This window comes from Pelophylax lessonae (assembly GCF_965119305.1).
Source record: "Pelophylax lessonae genome assembly, chromosome: 2".
In the NCBI taxonomy this organism is placed as follows: domain Eukaryota; kingdom Metazoa; phylum Chordata; class Amphibia; order Anura; family Ranidae; genus Pelophylax; species Pelophylax lessonae.
This window is the reverse complement of record NC_138769.1, coordinates 18861233-18880798: the sequence shown is the minus strand read 5'-3', so window position 1 is coordinate 18880798 and position 19566 is coordinate 18861233. Positions and strand designations below refer to the sequence as shown.

At 42.9% G+C, this 19566-nt stretch overlaps 1 protein-coding gene across 1 annotated transcript in view; it reads right to left on the bottom strand.

The window, feature by feature from the left end:
- Positions 1–19321, bottom strand: part of CASR (calcium sensing receptor) — a 202201-nt gene extending 182880 nt beyond the window's left edge. Inside the window, exon 1 of the mRNA XM_082247261.1 lies at positions 18961–19321. The gene's annotated coding sequence lies outside the window, so the exon portion shown is untranslated. The remainder of the gene's footprint in view (positions 1–18960) is intronic.
- Positions 19322–19566: the final 245 nt, after the last annotated feature.

The window sequence follows — 19566 nt, the reverse complement described above, 5'->3', positions numbered from 1 at the left end:
CCAGCTCTAACGTGCAGTGTGCCAGCTCTGACGTGCAGTGTGCCAGCTCGCGTGCATGGAGCCAGCCTAGGGGTGCAGTGTACCAGCTCCAACGTGCAGTGTACCAGCTCCAACGTGCAGTGTGCCAGCTCGGGTGTGCAGTGTACCAGCTCCAACGTGCAGTGTGCCAGCTCGGGTGTGCAGTGTACCAGCTCCAACGTGCAGTGTGCCAGCTCGGGTGTGCAGTGTACCAGCTCCAACGTGCAGTGTGCCAGCTCGGGTGTGCAGTGTACCAGCTCCAACGTGCAGTGTGCCAGCTCGGGCGTGCAGTGTCCCAGCTCTAACGTGCAGTGTGCCAGCTTGGGCGTGCAGTGTCCCAGCTCTAACGTGCAGTGTGCCAGCTTGGGCGTGCAGTGTCCCAGCTCGAGCGTGCAGTGTCCCAGCTCGGGCGTGCAGTGTGCCAGCTCGAGCGTGCAGTGTGCTCCTCCTGTGGCCACACTGTCTATCAGACAAAGCAGGTCACTGTTACAAGTTAACCCTTCATGACAGCTAAAACTTTTGCTTATACAGTGATCATCACTGTAAAAGCAATAACCGTGTAATAAAAAAAAAAAACTCTGATCCACCCCCCCCCCCCTGCCCCCAGGGTAGTACAGTGTTACTGTGGGGAAACTAAACTACTCTGGTGAAAGCAGGTAAAATAAAAAAAATTAATTATTTTTTTTAAATTGAATAAAAATTATTTATGTGATTTGATTTTTTTTACATACTGCCACCAGTCAGTATCCCTGATCATCGCCACACCAGTCATATGATGATGTGGTACTGCACTGGTGACAGAATTTTTTTTTAAATTAAAGCGAAGTTCCACCCAAAAAGTGGAACTTCCGCTCATCTGCTTCCTCCCCCCTCCGGTGCCACATTTGGCACCTTTCAAGGGGGAGGGGGTACCTGTTTTTGACAGGTATCCTTCCCCACTTCCGGTGTAACGTTAGAAAACCATACCTCGTGAAAATTCCATACCTCATCACTTCCAGTGCCACTTCCGGTGCACATACGTCATGGAACAGCTGAGCAGGTTACCATTGCGCATGCTCAGAGGTCCAGAGGGTAGGGAATTTTGACGGGGTAGTGTGTTGTAACGTTACACCGCATCAGCTGTTGCCGCAGTAACATTAAAACATCTCGGCTGCAACATGAAATCATCCCCGCTCCTATCCCTGTCACTTCCCTGATCTCGGCTACTAAATGTAAAAGCGGCGGGTGTATGAAAATATAAATCACGGAGATCTCGGCTCCGTGATTTATATTTTCATATACCCGCCTCCGCTTTTACATTTTGTAGCCGCTGATGCGGTGTAACGTTACAACACACTACCCCGTCAAAATTCCCTACCCTCCGGACCTCTGAGCATGCGCAATGGTAACCTGCTCAGCTGTTCCATGACGTAGGTGTGACGTAGGTGCACCGGAAGTGACGAGGGTAGGGAATTTTCACGGGTATGGTTTTTTCACGGAACACCGGGAGACAGCGCCGCGACGCCGTCCCTTGGAAGTTCCGCCCCCTCCTCCTTCCCCTCGCGCTGAGCCAATTAGAATGCGCAGCGCACTTCGCGCATGGGCAGTAGGGAACCGGCCGAAAGGCTTCACTGCCGGTTTCCCTTAGAACAAATGGTGGCGGGAGCACCCGGCAGCTGATCCGAAAATCGGGCTGGGGTGCCGACATTGCGGGCTCCCTGGACAGGTAAGTGTCCTTTTATTAAGAGTCAGCAGCTGCGGGATTTGCGCAGTATTTGTACAGTATTTGAAGCTGCTGACTTTTTTTTCCCCCAGCTGGAACTCCACTTTAATTTGTTCATTGTATAAAATATTTTGCCATAAAAAATTACCACTTAAAAAAATTTGCATGTCTCTTACCAAATGCCTCAGACTGAGGCACCTGTGATTGCTCCCCGTGGAGACGTGTAAACATGGCAGACCGCTGTACTGTCAGCTATGAACATAGGTCTCTGTGTTCATGCAGAAATCCCATCCCCCACACAGTTAGAAAGCACCCCTTAGGGACACATTTAACGGGGCTGGCGGCCGCGATTGCCAATGGGCACCCGCGATCGCTCTCGGTGGTGAAAGAACTGCAGTCTGTTGTTGTAAACACACAAACACACACATTCTCTCAGGAATCAATGCAGAGCTCCTGTGTTCCTCCTATTTAGGATCACAGGTCTCTGTGTTGATTACATAAGCCCATCCCTCTCACAGTTAGAAATCACCCCCTAGGCTCACATATAACCCTTTGATCACCCCTGGGTTAACCCCTTCCCTGCCAGTGTCATTAGTACAGTAACAGTGCATATTTATAGCACTGATTACTGTAGTGATGTCACTGGTCCCCCCCAAAAGTGTCAAAAATGTCAGTTAGGGGTCCGATCTGTCCGCCGCAATGTCGCAGTCCTGCTAAAAATGACAGATTGCCGCCATTACTAGTAAAAAATTAAATAAAAATAAAAATGACATAAATCTTTCCCCTAGTTTGTAAACACAATAACTTTTGCGCAAACCAATCAAAATACGCTTATTGGGATTTTTTTTTACCAAAAATATGTAGCAGAATACAAATTGGCCTAAAATGATACAAAAAATTAGATTTTCAATTTTTTTTAAAAACAGAATGGTGTAGCGCTAAATTATGAATGACAAACACTTATACTGAATCAAAGTATGATGTCAACATATACAGTCCAAAAAATTAACTTCAGTGTTCATTTTTTGGACTATATATGTTGACATCATACTTTGTTTCAGTATAAGTGTTTGTCATTCATAATTTAGCGCTACACCATTCTGTTTTTATTATTTTATTTGGAACTTGTACTATTGTTTCAGGTGTTTGCTGCTTCTCCTAAAGCGCAGTGTGTTTTCTGCTTTTATATATTCAATTTTTTTTATTGGAAATGTTATATAGCAGAAAGTGAAAAATATTTTTATTTTAATTTTTTTTCAGAATTATCGCTTTTTTTGTTTATAGCGCAAAAAAAAAAAAAAAATTGCACAGGTGATCAAATACCATCTAAGGAAAGATCTAAATAAAAGAAAAGGAATTGGCAGCACTCCAGGTTGAGTCAAAATCCAGGTTTATTGACTGGACATCCAAACATGACAATCGTGACAAGGTAGACGCGTTTCACACACTGACTGTGTGCTTAATCATTACCAATTAAGGAAAGATCTATTTGTGGGAAAAAAGGGACATCAATTTTATTTGGGTACATCGTCGCGGTAAAATAACACAGTGCCAAATCGCAAAAAATGGCTTGGTCATTAAGGGGGGAAATCCTTCCGGTCCAGAAGTGGTTATAAAACCAAGTATAATACTCACAGATACAATGAATAACAAGCGTTGTGTAAAACAGCAATTCCCGAACGCAGATGCGTTCCATAGATCAGAAGCGGAGGTGACGTAATGGCGCTCACATGGCACTGTGGTATCATGTGAGGTAGAGGGGCACCTCAAGGAAATTGGGGGGGGGGTTGTTTTGGGAGGGGAATTTGGAGGGTGGCAGGGGATAAGAAATGTTCTAGGAGGGGAAATTAGGGGTGCATGCTAGGAATGGTGATTTGGGGGAATTTGTATAAAGCGAATGAAAAAATAGGCGCTGGTAATGATGTGGGTTTATGGCATATGTGTACTGATGGTCAGTGAAAATATTCAAAGTGAATAAGTATATTATATATATAGTGTCCTTACCAATAAATTATATTAATATATAAATAGAAGGTGGACCTTAAAATCAATTATAATACTTTAATGTAGAACCATAATAATAATATCAACCTATTAAAAAGTGAATATATATATATGTATATATATAAAATATATATAAAAAATTGGTGACTTTTGGTGGTAATTAAAATAATGCAAATTAGTGACACTTGTGATTATTCATTAAAATTTGCGTGGCATAAAAACGTATATGATTGACAATAAAATATGTGATTCATATATATTTGTGCAATTGGTGAAAATAGTCAGTGACAATTCGATCAAATCTTCAAAGTGCTTTTGTGCTCCAATTTGTGCTCTTGATAAAAGCAAGCGATATTTGCTTCTTACCAGATGGCCTTAGGTCGCAAGGACCTAAATCGCTTTTGATCCCTTTAAGGATGGATTAATCCTTGGGGGGGGGGGGGCATGGGAACAGAGGATTTGTACTAGAAGGGGGAATTTTGGGGGGTTTGTGCTAGAAGAGGTGATATGATAGAGAGTGGAGGAAATTTGTGCTAGGAGGGGAAATTTTTTTGGGGGAGAGATGATTGGGGGGGGGGGAGGGGGTATTTATGCTTGGAGGTGATTTGTATTTTTTGGGAGGGATGATTGAGCACTATTTATGCTAGGAGGGTAAATTGGGGGGGGGGGGGGGATTTGTGCTAGTTTGGGGGATTGGGAGGGGGATCTGGAGTGGGGGGGGGAGGATTTGTGCTTGGAGAGGAAATCTTAAGGGTAGAGGATCTGTGCTAGGAGGGGTGATTTTTTTTTTGGGGGGGGTGTGCGGGGGGATTTGGAGAGAGAAGGAATTTGAGCTAGGAGGGGGTGGGGGGATAGTATCACAGATTCCTGCTGGCAGAGGGGCGATCTTTACTGGGAGGAGGGGGGATTTATACTTAGGGTGTAAGCATGCAGATTAGTGCTCGATTTGTTGGGGGGTGGGGGGGTTTCGCTGAAACATAATGCTTATACATCTGGGGGGGGGGGGCAGTTTGGTATGTTTGCCCTGGGTTCTCTGGGTTCTAGATGACCTTGCCTGGGCACTGCGTATGTCGCACCAGTGTGAACCAGGCCTCAAGCTCCTGAGATATGGGCATTCATAGGGAAAATCTAGCATAGCCTTCAAAATGAACTTATTTAGTTCAGGTCAGGTTTTGTTCCTGTGATAAACTTGTGAAAAACACACTTCACCTGTCACAGGGAGACAACACTCACCCCTCCACTATATCTATGGAGGAAGCCAAGGCTATAATATTAGTCTGCTACTAGGCTCCATTACATGGAAGGTATGTATATGAATTTGTAGCTTAAAGAAGATAGCTTGGTAGAAATATAACACTGAAAAAAGAAAACTAATGCAGCCACCATATCTAAAGACTGAAATGCTACAGTATATTCCATTTTTTATTTTGGGTTTAGAAATCCAATAAACATAAGGGTTTAACATAATCTTAGCTTGAATATTCTAACCCAGTTGCAGCAAATTTTTGCAAATAATATTTCTGACCATCTTACAGCACATTTCAGCCCTAGTCCAGGTCTAGCTGTAGCTTTAGCCAGTTGTGGTCCCTGACCATACTACACATGTCCATCCTAGAAAAAAAAAATGTCCTTCTGCCCTGAAAGCCACTCCCTCTTTTCAATTGCTGGCAGTTCCCTGCTGTCAAAATGACAGCCAGGAGGTGCTGTGTAAAAACAGAACTACTGCTGTCAAAAGATGGACTATATGGACGCAATGGGATTGATTTACTACTACATTTACTCCTCCCTCCTCCTCCTTAGCCAATGGTATGGCTTCTCCTTTCGGCCAATCGGGAAACGGATCTCAGGACCCACTTCCTGATTGGCCAGGAGGAGGATCCGTGTGACAATAGCGAATATTCATTCGCTATTGTCACACAATTGGGTGGGCTCAGGGCACAGTGCTCTGCGCCCCGAGCCCACCCTTTTGTGAAGCCTATTAGAGCCTCTGGTTCTAATCACGTGCTTAAAAAAAAAAAAACCCATTGGAATCCATGCGTCCGGCGCCCTGCATATAGATTAGGGGGGCGGACGCATGGATGGGGGGGGGGGGGGGGGGGCGGCGCCCCTGCGCCCCAATGGACGGGCCGCCACTGCATAGAAACCAATTATTGTCAGGGTTGTCAACGCTAAAATGAACAAACTTAGATTAGAAGCTGATTGGCTACCATACACAGCTGCACCAGATTTTGCACTCTCTGGTTGTAGTAAATCAACCTCATTGCGTCCATATAGTGCATCTTTGACAGCAGTAGTTCTGTTTTTTACACAGCAACTCCTGGCTGTCGTCTTGACAGCAGGGAACTGTCAGCAAGTGAAAAGAGGGAGTGGCTTTAAGGGCAGGACAGGATATAATACATTTTTTTTTCCGCACAGGCAAAGGGTTTAGGGCGCCCCCCGGCCACACTCACTATGATTATACACAGTGGGAGCCTGCCAGCAAGTCCTGGCCAATGACCAGAGTTGTATAAAGTACTCGAAACTCATACTTGAGTAAAAGTACAAGTGCTCGATCAAAAAGTGACTTGAGTAGAAGTGGAAGTGCTCGATCAAAAAATGACTTGAGTAGAAGTACTAAAGTATTCAAAATTTTTTGTACTTAAGTATTGCAAGTAGTTTTTTTTAAAAATGTTGCTACTCAAGTACTGAAATAAAAGTACAAGTACTGTGTTATGTAGTTATTAAAGAAAGAAGTCAAAAGTTTGAACATCATATTGTTTTTTATTATTTCAAATGCAGCTTTTATTTATACATACAGTAGCTTTTATTTTCGTATGCGCTGATAATACACATGTTTTGAGCTTCATGAAACCGGCCATCTACTGTTCTGGCACTGGTAATTTTTATAATAGTAACGAGTAATGCAGCACAAAAAAAATATCGGAGTAGAAGTATTGAAATCGTTGAAAAAATGTAGTGAAGTAAAAGTGGAAGTAGGAGAAAAAAATTCTACTCTAGGAAAGTACAGATACCGCCTTTCGGTACTTAAGTACAGTAGTGAAGTAGTTCTACTTAGTTACTATACATCTATGCCAATGACTGACGGCAGAGACCTGCTGGTAGGCTGTGTAAAATCACAGCCCAGAGCTGAGCCCAGAAACCCAGAAACGAAGAGAGACCTATTAGTAAAAACAGCACACTTTACACATAGTTAAGCAAACCTTTACAGTAGCCCCTAGATTGCTCTAGTTCAGGGGTGTCCAACTCAATTTAATTGTGGGCCGCATCAGCATTATGGTTGCCCTCAAAGGGCCAGTTATATCTGTAAGATTGGATGTCCAAGGCACACCACGCCCCCTTACACCCTTACATGAGATGTCAAGAGCCCCCCCACCATCAGAAGTCAAGGGTCAACCACCCTTATATTACAATCCACCCCTTTACCTTGTGCTGCTGCCAGGAAGAAGATGCGGGTGGATCTGGGTCTAGAGGAAGACCAGAGGAGGGCTGGAGTCAGCCTCCAGAGTTTGCTGAATGTTGAGATCAGGGGAGGCGGAGGCAAGGTGGTGTTGCGGCAGCACAGAGAGATGAAGGATCTGTAGAAGGAGTTCTGTCCTCTCTGCTGCTGAATGCTGAGACAAGGTGGGGCAGAAACAGGAAGAGCGATGCAGCTGCAGGAGAGGTGTGAGTTCCACATAAAATGGCTTGGGGGGCCACATTCGGCCCTGCGGGCATTTTGTTTGACACATGTGCTCTAGATGTTAGCCCCTTCCCAGCCAGTGTCATTAGTACAGTGACAGTGCATATTATTAGCACTGATCACTGTAATGATATCACTGGTGAGGTCAGTGGCAGTAAGTCAGTACCCCCCAGCATCAGTTAGTGTTGGATTGTCTGCCACACTATTAAAAGTCTCATTATAGTGCGCTGCTCACCGCCATTACTAATATAACAAAATAAAAATTCCAGTATATATACCATAGATTGTAGGTGCTATAACTTTCACACAAACTCATCAATATACACTTATTGGGATTTTTTTTTTACCAAAGATATGTAGCAGAATACGTTTTGCACAAAATTTATAAAGAAATTTGATTTTTTAAATGTTTTTATTGGATATGTTTTGTAGAACAATTGCTATCTTTTTTTTATTTATATTGTAGAAAAATGTAAAAAAACCCAGTGGTGATCAAATGCCACCAAAAGAAAGCTTGATTTGCGTGAAAAAAATATATAGATTTCCTACTAAAGTAGTGCAGTGCTAAATCGCAAAAGAAATGGCCTGCTCCTGAAGTGGGTTCATCCTTCCAGAGCTGAAGTGGTTAAAAAACATTGATCAGACCAAAGATAGAGAGATACAATGTAACATTGTTTATAAAAAAATGACCAAACAGGAGTCAGGAAGAAACAAAGTAACATTGTTTATAGACATTGATCAGACTGGAGATAGAGCGATACAAAGTAACATTGCTTATAAACATTGATCAGACTGGAGATAGAAAAATACAATTTCAATAAATAAATTCCTATCTTATCCAATATTAACCCTTAGTTTACCTTATTCAGCCCTAATTACTTATTTTATCCTCTGCAACCCTTAATAATTATTTTCCTGCTGATTTTTTTTATTTTTTACATATTTCTAACCTATTCATATTTAAATTTTTAATGCTTTCATTTTTTTTGTTTGTTCCATTAAAAAAGGGCATAATATGGCCCCTTTCACATGAGCATTCCGATCGGGTCCGTCTGTCTGTTTTTCAGGCGGACACGAACAGACCCTCCATTGCTCTCTATGGAGCAGCGGATATCAACGGACTTGTGTCTGGTGACACCCTCCGACATCTGATCCGATCCTGTCCGCTAAAAGAATGGGGATCGGATCAGATCAGACATGCAGTCCGTTTCCATCTGACCGCCCCATATAGAACAGCGACCTGTCATCCGCCTGCTAAGCGGGGATCAGCGGACACATTCCCCACTGAGCAGGGAACATTTTTTTTTATTTAATTCGTAAATAATTTTGCAATACTGCAACAATTCTGCTACATTTGTTTGGTGAACAAAACCCAAATCAGTTATTTAGTCAGTAGGAAAGTTATAGAGTCCACAAACTATTGGATTCATATCTGAAAATTGATCAATCTTGATCCCAATAAACTGACGGCCTATCTCATTTCATGAGACCCTAAAATGTCAGGACAGTACAAATACCCCCAAATTACCCCTTTTTTGGAAAGTAGACAGTCCAAGGTATTTAGTAAGAGGCTTGGTGAGTTTTTTTTGAAGTTGTAATTTTTTTGTCACAATTTTTGGAAAAATAAAGTCATTTACAATTTCTTTTCTTTTTTTTTTACATACTGTCACCAGTGCAGTAAAGGGCCATCATATAACTGGTGTGATGTGATCAGGGACACTGACTGGTGACAGTATACAAAAAAATAAAAAAAAGATAACAATCAGTTTTTTATTAAATTTTTTTCTTTTTTTTAAACAATATTTTTTTCTTAACACACTGTGATCAGAGCAATATCATGTTACAATAGTAACATTGTACTACACTAGGGAAGTGATCAGTATTTTTTTTTTACACATTTGGATTGCTTATAGCAGTGAATTATATTGCTATAAGCAAGCATTTTACTAAATGAAACTGATTCATTCCGTTTATGTTGTGACTAGCTGTGATTAGTCAAGGCTAATCACATAGTACAGATAGGCTGTGATTGGACCTGTCTGTACCATGTGATCAAATTGACCAATCACAGCTAGCAATGATGGCATGAAAGGAAGCCACCAATCGTTTACAACTGTCATGTGACCTGCTGTGAGTGGTCACAATGCTCACATGGTACTGTCAGCGAGCCGATACACTAATCAGTCATCGGCTGTGATGGTCTGGCGGCCCCACAAATGGCGCTTTCTGAGAGGATATCATAATACGTCCACTTGGAACGTTAAAGCCACCGCCTGGCCATCATTCTGCTATAGGCTGATGGCATTTAAGGCCCCTTTCACACGGGCTGTCCGATCTGGTCCGCCTGTCAGTTTTTTTCAGGCAGACCTGATTGTATGCTCCATGTACCTCTATGGAGCAGCGGATGTCAGCGGAGACATCTCCACTAACACCCGCTGCTATCCGATCCGATCCTGTCCGGGAAATCCGGACGGATGGAAACCCTATTTTCCATCCGTCTGGAGGATCAGATTGGATGAAAACGGACAAGCGGTCTGTTATCATCCGATCTCCCATAGAGGAGAGCAGGGCTCTGACAGCTAGGTCTCTGCAAAGTAAGCAGGGAAGGAGATGTCATCCGCCTGCTCAGCGGGGATTGGGGGATCAGTCCCCACTGAGAAAAATTGAGTCACCTCTTGTGTGAAAGGACCCTACCACTCTCCCACCCGGCTGTCATTCTGCTATAGGCTGGTGGCATTTACCACTTTGTGTGAAAAAAGTAATAAAAATGTAATTTGGGTACAGTGTTGCATGACTGTGCGAACGTGCCCCTGGACAACGTCAACGTATGACGAAACGTGTAGGGCAGAGCAACGCGCTGAAGTCACCGTTATCCTCCAGTCCCAGAAGGACAGGTTTTTGTATGTGTGCCGGCCTACGCATGTAATTATAGGCACTATACTTGCATCTTTATTGTACGTGTAACTATTATTTATACGTACAATAAAACTTTGGCATTTTACAATACGTGGTGTCTTTGATGTTTTGTGGAACTCCTATGACACCTGTGTAGGGAAGAGTGGTGTGTCAAATTGGAAGACCCTCTGAAGCTTTAAAAGCCCTGGCTGGGTATGGAGCCACAAGCGCTTGTGACCTTTTGTAATGAGGGGTCCAAATAATTTGGTAGGCGGGTTTTTCCAGCCTTTGGAGGTGGCATTGACACGCAGGATCACTCTTCAAGGTGGTGGATGGTGGAGATACTCACCGGGAATATTATACCACACGTGTGGACTTTTTAATGCTCATTCATTTAGTGCAACTTTATAAAGTTATATTGTATTTGAACTGTGCTAATATCTCACAGAAAAGTTGCACTTGCACCATTTGTTTATTTATTTGCTATATATAGTGCATTTCTTTCTTCTTCATTTATTTATGATCGTGCAATTGTCATTCAAAGTGTGAGAGTGCTGTAAGCTGAAAATTGGCCTTGGCAGGAAGGGAATAAAAGTGCCCGGAATTGAAGCTGTTAAACATGGCAGACTTTGGCTTTAATCTTGCTAAATGCCTTGTGAAGCATGAGGAACAAATGTTCAAAGCTTCAGCCAGCACATCAAAACTCTGTACTTTCTGAATGATTGATCCAGAAAAGATATGAGGTCAGCAAAGTGTGATTTGAGTCAGAAACTCCTGATCAGGGGCTGACAGGCAACTTTCGGCCCAGGGAGCAAGTACAAACCAGAGGCCCATGGTACAGCAACTTGGCCCCCCTCCCACTCTCCCTCTTCTCTGTCTCCTCCTGACCCCCATTCCAGGCTGAAGCTCCACTCCAGGTACTCTCTACTCCCTGGTCGAATCCGGGTTCCCGTCCTGGCAGTTGGGGGGGGGGGGAGCTGGGACAGCTCAGTCGGGGCTGCCTGGGGGAGGAGAGTCTCGAGTGGGGCATGGAAACAGCCTCTGTGCTCAGACACAGTTTACACCATCCATGCTGGGGAGGGAGGCCTGCGCTCTGTCCTTAAATTCATCCCAAACTCAGTAGGTCAGCAGTGGGGACTTTTTAGTTTTCTTCACCAGGAATCCTTTAGGCATGTCTGTGGAAGAAGAGGTGCAGCCTTTTTACAGGGCATCAGAGTGGCCCGGGGGGCAATTGCCCCCCTGCCCCCTAGCCCAGTTCTCCCCTGCTCCTGATCTGCATACCTGTTCCAGCTCAGTGGCTCAGAGGGTCATAGATGACAGCCACTCAGCTAGCATTTTCAGACGATAGCACTCACTTTTACAAACCAAACTGCTATTGTTAGGTGTGCAGCAGTGGAAAATCAGTCTTTTATTGAAATTTGCAACACTTTGACTGAGAGTGGCCAAGAAGCTGCATATAACCCAGGGGCGTAACTACAGGGGTTGCAGGGGTTGCAATCGCTACCGGGCCCCATGCTCCAGGGGGCCCGGTAGCAAACCAGTGGGTGAACTTCAGGATCGCAAAGGTCACACTTGCGACCGGACGCTGGCATTGCACCACTGTGGGGAGGCCCCAAGATTGCAGGAAGGGGGCCCACTGCAGAACCTGTGAAAGAATCCTGCTGCGGGACCGTAATAAAAGGCCATGCAACGAGTGTAAAGAGCCCCAGGATTAGTGGGAAGAGTCCTGGGCTTGAAGGTAAGGGCCCCGGCCAGGGGTCTGGGGGGCCCTTCATGGTTTCTTGCATCAGGGCCCTGAAGGTTCTAGTTACGCCTCTGATATAACCTATGCCTGGATGAGACAGAAAATATTTCAACATTAATTCATTCAAAGACATTTGATATCCATAGTTGATTTGTCTAATTAGAGAGCTGTGGCAGGAACAGCTGCTCTTTTGTAAAAACGGAATCAGTTTAAAGTGTTACAATAATTAAAAGTGCTATTTTAGTTATAGGTGGGACTTCAATGCTGAGGAACAGTGCTGAAGAGACTTCAGTCCTGAGATCTCCCCATCCCAATTGCCAGGTCTGTTCCCACCCACCTTGGAAATTCTAGGAATTCCATTGGGGTTTTTCCATTTCTTCTGTTGCATTCTCCAGAATTTAAAAACGAATACAGCAACCCTCATAATAGGCAAAGCAGGAGGGCTCATGTCAAAGTCCCTCAGAGATGGTGGGAACCCCTCATAATGAGCACAGTAGGTGTACAGCATTGAGAACTCAGCACAGGGATGGTGGGAATCCCTTATAATGGACACAGTAGGTGTAAAGACCCAGAAGCCTGCCTCAGGGATGGTGGGAACCCCTCAAAATGGTCACAGTCGATGTATAGACCCATAAACTCAGTGCAGGGATGGTGGGAGCCCCAAAAATGGGCACAGAACGTTTACAGACCTGGAACCTCAGTACAGGGATGGTGGGAGCCTCTCATAGAAGGCTCAGCAGTTGTGCGGACCCAGATATGGTGAGAGCCCCTCATAATGGCCACAAAAGGTGTTTTTGTTAAATACATTTCCATGCAGTGATATTACATAAGTTCCAGGGCCACTCAGGTTCTCGTTTCACATAGTGACAACAGATTTACAGACTAGGTAACTCAGCACAAGGATGGTAGGAACCTCTCATAATGCGCACAACAGGTGTACAGACCCAGGAACGTAGCACAGGGATGGTGGGATGCCCCTCATAATGGACACGACAAGTGTACAGACCTGGGAACTCAGCACAAGGATGGTGGCAACATCTCATAATGGGCACCGCAGGTGTACAGATCCAGGAACCCAGCACAGGAATGGTGGGAGCCCCTCATAATGGGCACAGCATATGTGCAGACCTGTGATCTCAGCACAGGGATGGTGGCAACTTCTCATAATGTGCACAGCAGGTGTACAGATCCAAGAACTCAGCATCGGGATGGTGGGAGCCCTTCATAATGGGCACAGCCAGTGTACAGACCCAGGAACTCAGCGCAGGGATGGTGGGAGCTCCTCATAATGTGCACAGCAGGTGTACAGAGTTGGGAACTCAGCTAAGGGATGGTGCTCACATCTAATAATGGGCATAGCAGATGTACAGGCCCAGGAACTCAGTACAGGGATGGTGGGAACTCTTCATAATGGGCATGGCAGGTGTGCAGACAAATAAACTTAATACAGGGATGGTGGGATCCCCCAAAAATGGGCACAGCAGGTGGCCAGGGAACTCAGCACAGGGATAGAAGCCCCTCATAGAAGGCTCAGCAGGTGTGTAGACCCCAGATCTTAGTGCAGGGATGGTGAGAGCGCCTCGTAATGGGCACAATAGGTGTCTTTGTGAAATAAAAGTGATCATACAGTGATATTACAGATGTTCAGTAACATAGTTACCTTGGACCCCTCTTCAGGCTTTCTACGAGCCTGGAAGGCTTCTAAATGCCCACCATATTTTCAACAATCTCATACTTCCAATCATTTTGCTCCAGTTTTCACTTCTGGAAATTGTTTCACATTACATTATGGTAAACCATAAAAGAAAAATCCGATCAATCAAGTTCTTGAACAAAGCCTCCATTGACCAGTTCACTTGGGCTATCCAAAAGCTGGCCATATACCAGACATCTTTGCTGCCAGTTTTTAACCACTTTGAACCAGCTATTGACTGCAAAAAAATGAATAGATCAAGGAAACCACTATGGCAGAGTTGTTGGTCACCTGGACCTTTTCAGTCATGGCTCCAATAGAAAATTGGTGGAAATTGGTAGAAACTTCCCCATGCATTTGGTCAGCTTTAGCCATAGTTAAGCCACCTTGAGAAACGTAAAAAGGAATCGGTTTATTGAAGAATTTTCTGCAAACCCATCCTTGCAACAGACTGCAATCACCAGGAAAAAAAACATTTGTGGAATTTTTTGAGATTTTTTCTGTTCTTGAAACAGTCTTTAGCACACGTCGACCTTGATGTCATGACAAAATACAAAGGTGGCACCCATTTCCCATGCTCATGTAGCCATATTACCTAAAAAATGTTTCTATTTTTTTCCCAGCTCCATTGAATAATACATTTTCTCAATATAGAAAGATCTTCCTGTTGATAAAACACTCTTTTTTTTTTTTTGGAGAGATCTGAGGAACCTCAAAACAAGTAGCTCCACCCCATTAGATTGTAAGCTCTTCTGAGCTCTAAATCCTCTTGCATTTTATTGTATTGTATACAGGGCTCCTTTTCTCAATGAATAGGTGCAGGAACTCCCCCTTTGTCAGTCAATGCTTGTCTCCGCCCCTATCCACCTCTGAGTAACCGTTCTTGATTCCACCCCCACCCAGCAGTAAAATAGACCCCTTGCAGCAAGCAACAATAGACCCTCTCCGGCAACAATAGAGCCTCTCCAGCAACAATGAACCCCTTTAAAAAAAGCCACCTCAGCAACCCAAGACCTTGAGCAGCAACAACAGATTTCCCAACAGTCAGCAATAGATCCCTCCCTCAAAAGCAGATCCCTTCCAGCAACAATTGACCCCTAACAACATAAGCCCGCCCTTCAGCAAACCAGCGATAATAGACCTCCCCAGCAACAGACCTCAATGCAAAACTAGATCCCCTCCAGCAACAATAGATCCCCCAACAGTCAGCATCAATCGACCCTCCAGTACACCTCAGTACCCCTTACCATTACAGACAATACATTCAGTGCTGGAGGTGCCGGAACTGCGTTCCCCCCGCGTTCCCGCTGAAAAAAAGCCCTGATTGTATATGTACTGTCTCCCTCTAATATTGTAAAGCACTGCGTAAATTGCTGGCGCTATAGAAATCCTTAATAATAATAATACTGTTTCATGTATACGCCTCCATTAGAAGGGTTTTCCATTTTTTTTTTCCAATCTTGCCATGTGACATTTTAATGTGTCAGTGGGAACGGGGAATAAAATGAATGACGCTTTCCTTTACAAAGGCAGGAATTGCCGACAATTAAATGTAGCAGACACGAAGGGAAAACATGAAAAGGTTTCTCAGGGACATGCCCTTGATCAGAAATCACACCAAAGATTGCTCGATTTCTTTTCCACTGACCAACGTAAAAGGTTACTTGTCATAAAATCAATTCTTCTAATTGAGCAGTCATCAGTCCTGGTTATCCCAACCTCAAGATGTAACCGGTCTTTTACAATGAGGGACAAAAAAAAAAAAACTAAAAAAAAAAAAAAAAACGCACCATGAGGTTTAATGAGAGAAAACATTTGGTAACTCATTGACAAAAATCTCTTTCCACCGGAGGAAAGTACTTAAATAATGACTTGCCCCCTGGCTTTAATGTATATGGTAATCCAAAAGATTCATTTCAGTTATTTGCTCTCTTTTGGTCTGTTAAATATATAATTGTAAACATTTTCTTGTATAAAAAAAAGTAACTAAACACATCAAGCACATCCGGGGCGGGGGATATAGTCCAAATAAATACCTGTTGATCCTGCCAGAAATCTTATACATTGACAACTTCGTTTGATACACTGTTATCAGTTATATTGTTCCCAGCTATCTCTGAGGACTACAAAACATCTTCCTAATGTTATGAAGAAAGGGAGAAAAAAGTGTTTTGCATTAGAAAATATCTCCTTAAAGAGGAATTAATTCTGTGATTCCTTAAAGTGGTTCTAAAGCCTCAAGGTATAGGAGATTGGATGAAAATGGATCACCTGTCTGTTTTCATAGGATCCGATCCTCCAGACGGATGGAAAACAGGGTTTCCATCCATCCGGATTTCACGGACAGGATCGGATCGGAGAGCAGCGGGTGTCAGAGGAGATGTCATCACTGACATCCGCTGCTCAATAGAGGAACATTGAGCATCCGATCCGGTCCGCCTGAAAAACTGACAGGCGGACCTGATTGGAAAGCCCGTGTGAAAGGGGCGTAAGCGTTCTCACCCTAGGAAAGGAAATGCGTTACTGGCAGGATCACCAGGTGACAATAAAGAGAGAAAAGCCTAAAAAAAAAAAATGAATGAAGCCACCACAACTTAGGACTGCTGATCTGAAATGTGTGACTTTTTGATCTTGGGTTTCGAATTTAAGATTTATGGGATCACAATTAAATTATTTCCACTTTAATGGGGGATATTTCCTAATTCAAAACATCTCCCTCACCCCTTCTGTATAACGCAGGGAAGATGTTTTGTAGTCCTTAGAGATAGCAGGGAACAATATAACTGATACCAGTGTAGCAAAATAAGTTGTCAGCTCAAAAGAGATCAACAGGTAATTATTTGCACTATATCCCCATACATATGCTTGATGTGTTTAGTTCCTTTTCTCCATTCAGGAAAAAAAGCCTTAAAAGGGAAAAATTAATGAAGCCACCACATCTAATGACTACCTGAAATATGACTTTTTTGATCTTAGGTTAAAGCTGGATACACACTCTACAATTCCCTTTAGATTTTTTCCTTTACATTTACCAAAACCATATAATATGAGGTCAAACCTAAACACTTTCAATTTTTATGCAGTCAGATGGTCCCTTGCACTACACAGTTGAAGGTAAAGCCCCGTACACACGTACTGATCGTCGGCCGAACGATCGGCCGTCTTTTGTCCAGGGCTGTCGTGTCTGTTGAAAACTGCTAAAGACTGCACACGAATTTTGTCGGCCAACAACAGCCGACTGCAGAAGTGATGTCATGCGATGGTTAACTTTCCTTGTCTTTTTTCTTTTCTGAGCATGCCCAGTCTTGCTAATCTGCTGTCTGTCGGCCGAAATCTGTACTGACTGGCGAACAATCGGCCGTTCTGGTGTTGGCCAACAAAAATTTTAATGCTTGCACGACAGATTCTGTTCGGCCGAAAATGCACTGTCGGCTGTCGGAAGCATGATACTAACAAGCCTACAACCGGCCTATCGGTCGTCGGCCGAATATTTACGGCCGACAATCGGTATGTGTGTACGGGGCTTAAATCTAAAGGAAATCTAACAATAAAAGTTGTATAGTGTGTATCCAGCTTTAGATACAATTTAAGATTTAAGGGATCACTGTAGCTATGCCCTATACCAGCCAGGTCATTTCTGTATTGAGTATTGTTACAAACTTACAAAGATACTGATACAAAATGTTACTATAATTTAACCAGACCAAGCATTAAAAGCTTTGAGTGCCGGTTCACATTTCTGCGATGTGGGAACGCTGCGAATATACAGCGTGTTCCCGCATCGCATCCGCAACCCTGGCAGTTCACACTGCCATATGCGATACGCTGGGGGTGTCAATTAAAAGTTAACGACACCCCCAGATCAGATCGCATATCGCAGTGCGATCTGAAAGTTCGCATAGAATCGGATCGCACTGGTGTGAACCACCATGCGATCCGATTCTGCTGCGGACCAAAAAATGGGTCCTGTGCGAGTTAGGTGCGATTGCGGTGCGATTCAGCCATACAAACTGTATGGCTGAATTTGCACCGCACAGAGATCGCATGTAATTTTAGAAGCAGTGCGCTCCGAATTACATGTGATCTCTGTGATCGCAGAAATGTGAACCGGCACTAACAGAGGCAATCAATGAGCCACTCTACAAGAATAGTTAGGTAGAGATTAAACCAGATGAGTTCAATATTCATTTTGTAAAAATTTCTAATACTGATCAATATAAACAAGGCAAATTATATCAAAGAAAGTTATTTATTTTGGTAACACTGACTCTGGAATAGGGTACCCCCAAATTACAATATTTTTTATTTACTGTGGATTAAGCATTATTGTGAAGTTTGTTTGTTGATCGCCTGTCTAAAATATAGGAAAACTCAGACTGGATCTCAATAAAATCAATCAATAAATAAAATGTTAATTTGCATTTTCTTAATATTTTTTATAACTATTTTACAATATAACAATTGAAAATTACAATTATTTCTATTAAGATCCAGTCTGAGTTGGCACTGTATTTAAAAGGTTAATTATCAATAAACTACAAAGGAAGAAGTAATCTACGTAAATAAAGAAACAAATTAAATATATACCAGAAAAAGTAACAAGGCATTGAAAAGTGTTCATCATAAAGATTGTATTATAAAAAAAAAAAAAAAAAGAGTTTATCATATAGATCGTATTAAAAAAAAAAAAAAAGTCTTTATCACAAAGATTGTATTAAAAAATAAAAAGTCTTTATCAGAAAGATTGTATTAAAAAATAAAAAGTCTTTATCATTAAGATTTTATTAAAGAATAAAAAGTCTTTATGATAAAAATTTAATTGAAAAATAAAAAGTAAAGATTGTATTTAAAAAAAGGTCCTCATCACAGCTAGTTAAATCAATTCTTCTTTAATGGGGGATATTTTCTAATTAGACGCAACTGTTTCCTGTTTTGCGTGCTCAACACAAAAAGAACACAGTTAGTTAAATCAATTCTTCTCTAATGGGAGGTATTTACTAATTAGATGTGACTGTTTCTTGCATTGTGCTGTTTCAGGCAAAAAAGAGACAAAACACACCATAGAGTAACCATAATATATCATACATTTTTTATATGTCTTGTGGGAGAAGTACAATACTCAACATGCTCTATTGGGTTTTGGCATGCTGGGATGCACAGTTTCTATATACAAGAATCAGATGTATAAAACAGTGGTAGGAGTAAGATAAAAATGTAGGACTTACCTGGATGGAGAGGTTTGGGCTAGGATTGGCTCCAGTAAAAAGTTATGGGGGTCCTCAGTCCTTGGATCTCTGTCAGGTCCCCCAGATCCCTTTCCTTCTGTCCACAGCAGCAAAGACAATGTTCCTACACTATAGAAACCTAGAGAGTGACCCACTGGCCATTACCAGTGCTTGATCCTGCAGAACATGACTCTATGCCTTCAAATCTCTAGAGAGGGACCAGCAAATCATGACAGCAGTCCTGATCTCCTCATATCCATGCAGAAAATGCTCTAGTACTCTGCAGTGTCCCCTCTACAGCCTGCACTGCTGAGCTCTAATACAGAGGGGTCCCTGCCTTCACCCTGCACAGCTGAGATCACTCTCCAGCAGCACAATGCAGCCTGGAGACACTTCATCTACTTTAAGCTCTGCTCAGCCCCCTCTACAGAGCAAGCAACTCTCTGTATTCCAATGCACAGCTGAATATCCCCATCAGAAAAGTCAATGGACTGCAAGTCAACAAAGGCGCTAACACGTCCCTAAATAAATATGGATCTGAAAATCTATGGACGGTTATTGCCTGAGCTGAGAGTCCTCTGTGCATTGATCTACACATAAATATCC